The following is a 5,479-nucleotide window of genomic DNA, read 5'->3' on the forward strand; positions in this document are numbered from 1 at the left end:
CATGTGTGTCGCCGTGCGGTGCTTCACCTTGTGGCATTGCTCCGATTTTTTGTGGCTGCTTCTGCTTCGTCAGCAGTATGCTGGAGGCAGTATTGCCAGGGTGCTAATGTGTGGTAATTGCAGCATCGGTTTGGTAGAAAAGGAGACACCCCTCTTAAAACTCTGTCCTTATGTATTTATGGGTTTGGTGAAACTTGTTCCGATTGTGAACATATTTATTGTACTGGTTAAAAGTATGCAGGTGAGATGTTTACTAAAAAGCATTAAGTGGTGCGACAGAGGCTGGCAAACCAAAATGATCGATGCTAATTTAGCAAGAGTGCAGTAAAGCAATATAAATGTTCCGGGTTAACTAAATGGGACCAATGTAGCGATAGTATCTCCAACTTTCTGAGGGAGAGTCTGGATGGCTGTCGATAACAAATGTGGCATCCTGTGGTACTTGCTGTACCGCGGTACTGTGGTATTCTGGTACTGTGCTACTTGCATGCAGTATAATACACTTGTGTGGGCTGTCCGTCGGAATGAACCTTTCGAGCAAAGGTTGAGTCTACACTATCTGGAATACTATACAGTTGTACCTCGTTAATTCGAACCCGCTTATTTGAACGTCTGGTTTATTCGAACTGATGCTGCAGTCCTGGCAAAGTTATGTGTATTTAAATAGCTTTCAATAATATGAATTTCTTTTAGTTTGAACAAATTTTCAGGCACCTTCAAGTTTGGATTAACAAGGTTTGACTGTACAGAATGTGCACAAATAGTGTTTTTTAGGGACTTTTTGTTAACCCACTGTAACGCCAAAAGGCACTGTGGGTACCAAATAAAGAAAGAAGAAAGGCAGCGTAGCTGTATGGGTTTGCTTTGAAATTTACATCTTATAGTTATTGGCTCATGTTGGTGTTCCGAACAGGCAAGTTTCTTTTTGTCCTGGAGGGATTTGCAGATATTTGCAGAGGTAGAACTTCAGGCGGCAGTGGCGGCCACGTGCTGCGGCAGTGATTTTTCCTTTTTTTTTTTTTTTTAAGCCCATTCACGCTTCTGGGCACACCGATGCTCCGTCAGTTTCTGGTCTTCTTACTCCGGGCGAACACCATGCGTCCATCCGAGAGCGGGTTAATTTTTAAGGGGAACTACCATTATCAGCCGATTGCGCAACTTGTTAAAGAGGCAGCGGTGGTGGAGAATGGTATAAAACTTTCGAAAGCGGCGTCGAATGGCTGAACAAACATGCTGCTCGCCGTCATTAAAAAAAATTGGATGACGCCTTTTTGTGTGAAACATGATAGCATTATAGGGCACCCGTTCGTGTTGCATTATAATTCACTGCGGTGCATTATACCCTAGCGCTGACGTCATCGTAGCCCCTAGTGGCACCCTTGAGCGGTGAAAACTTTCCGCTCCCGCTTGCACGCCATCCGTTGGACCAGTGCCTTACGATTTGAGGGTTTCAGTGGGCGCCACAGGGGGCTTTACGAAATGTTTCGGTCAGGCTGATGTATCGTTATGGAACTTTCTACATGGAGCCACTTTAAAGAAGTGGCTCCGCGTTAAAACTTGAGATAACTATACGTAAAAGGCTTCCTTTGTATATGGAGATACTATCTCCAAGCAAGTTTCAACATTAACCATTCACTATGAAATATTTTAAATCAAGTTTGTCTTTTGCACGCGCAAGAAAGCTTAGAACAAATACTCTTTCAACATCGACATCAGCGTGACGCCATCTATATGGTGGCTAGAAGCCACCATACCATCTACTCTTGGCCCCGAACTGCCGACGACAGGGTTCCCGTGATGTGACCACGGCCTGGCTGAGGTTGGCGCGAGCTGCTCCGCTTAGTGGATTACGTCGCGGTTTTGGGACTGACGTGCTACCCGGGCACGTGGAGACCACAGCACGCTTCAAGATCGGCCGTGGTGCGGCAAGAGCAGGGACGTCGCGAGCGCCGTTTTGTCATGGCGCCTGCCTCGGTGTTCGTTTCATCAATGCCGAAACTGACACGAATAAACGAGGCTGTAAATAATTACTCGCGATGCGATCGGCCGTTTAATGAGCCATTCCATGCTTATGGGCTGACGGCACCCACAGTAGCAAAAAAACATGACACGAGAATTTCGTGTCAGTACTCCTTTAAAGCATTTGACTCGGTCGAAGCCTTAGCAGTCGTGCAAGCATTGAGGAATCATGCTGTAGACGAGCATTACGTAAGAACACTAGAGGACATCTGCAATGAGACTACAGCTACCATGGTCCTCCATAAGGAGAGCAGTAAAAGATCTATAAGGAAGGGCGTCAGACAACGAGACAATCTCTCCAATGTTATTCACAGCATGCATATTTAGAACACTGGATTGGGAACAGGTGGGCGTAAGGGTTAATGGAGAACACCTCAGTAACCTCAGATTTGTTGATGACGTTGCCTTGCTAAGTAACTCGGGGACGAATTGCCAAGCATGATTACCGCACTGGACTAGCAGAGTGGAATCGTGGGCCTGAAGATTAATAGGCAGAAAGCTTAAGTAATGCTCACTAGTCTCGGGAGAGCACAGTGGTTTGAGATAGGTGGCGAGGCAGATGAAGTGGTAAGCGAATATATATACTTTGGCCCGCAATACAACATGTGAGTATTCGTACAGTGGAGTGTTAATAGCAGTAAAAGCCTAAACATTCCGTCGACCAAGTGACGGTATAAATACGATGTGATAATATTGCTCCGGCCGATGGTTCAGCTCATGAATTCCAAAAAAACTCCGGCTGGGGGGATTCATGCCGGAAAAACTCCGTCTACGAGCGGAGTTAGAACGAGCCTCTATCGAATCTCAGCGGAAACGACAGGGCCGTCTTAACGATGGCCGCTGCTCCCGGTAGACGTGCCGAGGGACAGCAAGCTCCGATACATAAAACGTAGAAAAAACGACGACCTTGCCGTTTCAAAGGCATACAAGAATTAATGGATAATCAATGTCAACCAATACTGTACCAGAAGCATTATGTGGGGCATGCGTTCTCTTCACGGTAATAGAAGGTGGTGGTGTGTGCGTGCGGGATGCACGAGCAGGATACTTCCGGTGCCGATCGGAACAACAACCAGCGCAGGACTCGTCGACGCATAAAAGTGCTGCGCTGTGAAAGCAACCAATCTTCCTACACAGCAAGGTGAATATCTAAAACGGTAGGGAGGCTTCCTTCGTTTTCTGTATGGGCGCATACTCGATGTAATCAGCAAACTCGATGTTACTGGCAGCGGAAGGAGCGGACGCTTATTCTCCGCGTATCTAGTTTGCAGGTTTGACTTGCTGTATTTTTTTTTTCACAATTCCTCTAATTGCTGCCACTGCTGCCAAAATATCGCCTAATTACAGTGCGCTGTGTGCCTGAGGTGCTGAAAATGGGTACCGAAAGAAATCAGAGAGCTGAAAAACAGCGTAGAATTCATCAGCAAGGAATACGATGCTACGAAAAAGGAGTGTAGTGAGATGAAAAGGGAAAACGCCAATCTGAGGGCCTCGCACGAGGCCAGTTGGCGCCCGATCGAGCTCGCAGCTTTGAAGGCGAGGGTGCATGAATATTCGTTGCGGATCACTGCCCAGGTTCAGTATACTCGTGAAAGGAAAATTGGAAATTATGGAAATTACGGGTGTTCCCCAGAACGACCAGGAAAGTTTGATCGAAGTGCTGGCAAGGTTGGAGAGGCGATCGGGGAGCCGATAACCGAACAGGATGTCGAAATCTGCCACTGTGTTCCAGTACGCAATGATTCTGCAGACCCGAACATTGCTGTCTTTCAAAGACAGCAAAAGTGCGACGCTTTCATACGTAACAGAATGACAGATTTAACATGGAAGAGAATGGGAGGGTTAGCGCAAAAAATACGAGGACGGTGGCAAACGTCACCGTCCTCGTCTTTTTTGCGCTAACCCTCCCATTCAGTATGTACCAACTAGCCCAACAGCACGTTATCGAAGCAGCCAGTTTATGTAAGTGAACACCTCTGCCCGAAAATAACTGTTGGGAATGACAATTGCAAATAAAAGAACTGAACTGGCGCTTCGCATTGTCAATAGGCGGCAAGGTCCTTGCTCGGAAAACGCAATATTCAAGGCCATTCAAGTTACTTGTGAAGCAGACTGGGAAAGATGCGCGATACCACTCCCGTCCATTCCTCCTAGATAATGCGTACGTGAGTTTTCTTTCGCCGATGGCATGGCCTGCCGATATCAAGTAGTGATGGTCGCTGTCTGTCCTTCTTGCACTGCAATGAGCAGTCTGCCCGCGACAAAAACGACAATCTTACCAGTTTTGCAAACGAGTTTCACTTTAATTTCCATGTAGTAATGCTCACCGAAACTTGGTACACGTTTCAAGACGAAGTGCTCCGTCTGCCTGGCTTCAATCGTTTTTTTCTTGAATGGACCATCTCGACGCGGCGGGGGTGTCAGGGTATCTGCAGCATGCTACACACTGAACGTTCTTACACCCTTTTTGGCCGAAAAGGGTGTACAAATCTTGTCCCATGGTGAACACCCTTAAAGGGTGTTTTAGCTAAAATAGGGTGTGAAGATGAAAAAGGGTGTTCGTGTGAACGCCCTAAAAAGGGAGTAAGGTTGTTCAACACCCTAAAATAACGTTGTTGGCAGCGGAGCTACGCCTGACGGTATAGATGGCTGAGAGCGCAGCATCACATACAGACACATTCTACATGCACAAGGCAAACTTGACCATCCAATGAATTGAGCAAGAAAACCAACTGGATGCATGGGGACAGCGAGTCTATACTTACTTAGAAATACATCTGCTATTCATGCTTTTACAGAACGCAGAGGAAAGTCCTCCAATAGAGCCGGTGGGCTCGCCGCAAAAAAAAAAGATATTTTAGCGCTAATTTAGGTATTATACATTTTAATGTAAGCATATACAAACCAGCATGCGGATTCGCAAAAAAAATTTAATGGAGGGGTAGTTATTATTTCAAGAAGTCATAAAATTTTATTAAAAACCAGGCAAATATTCCCTTTCCCCAATAGGGTGTAAAGCTACAAACTAGAGTGTTGGAAACTAGGGAAAAGGGCGCAAAGAAAAAGGGTGTAAGAGTACCTCCAACTTTGGAGGTATTTCATACCCGTTTACACGGGCGGGCAGAACATTTTCTACAAGCGGAGTATGTTTTGTACCTCACAATGTTTCATACAACATAAATTGGCATAATTGATTACAAGTGAAGCTTTTTAACCTTGAACTAGGTTCGGTGGCGTTAGCAAAAAAGACAGAAAACGAACTGCGCCCCCTGTAAAGGGTGCACCACAGCATATAGGTATTATACCAGTGAAGCGGGCTCTGTAGCCTGTCCGAGCGTTATCACAGAAGGCGCAAGCGTATACGCACCTTTAATGCACCATTTTAAAGGTGCTAGTCTTTTTTGGATTCTAAAAAGCAAGAAGAATTGGCGCAGCTTGCAATGGTGGTGAAAGGCTGGAG

The sequence above is a fragment of the Haemaphysalis longicornis genome, unplaced genomic scaffold (genome assembly GCF_048455015.1).
Source record: "Haemaphysalis longicornis isolate Haplotype H1 unplaced genomic scaffold, Haemaphysalis longicornis Haplotype H1 scaffold_4, whole genome shotgun sequence".
In the NCBI taxonomy this organism is placed as follows: domain Eukaryota; kingdom Metazoa; phylum Arthropoda; class Arachnida; order Ixodida; family Ixodidae; genus Haemaphysalis; species Haemaphysalis longicornis.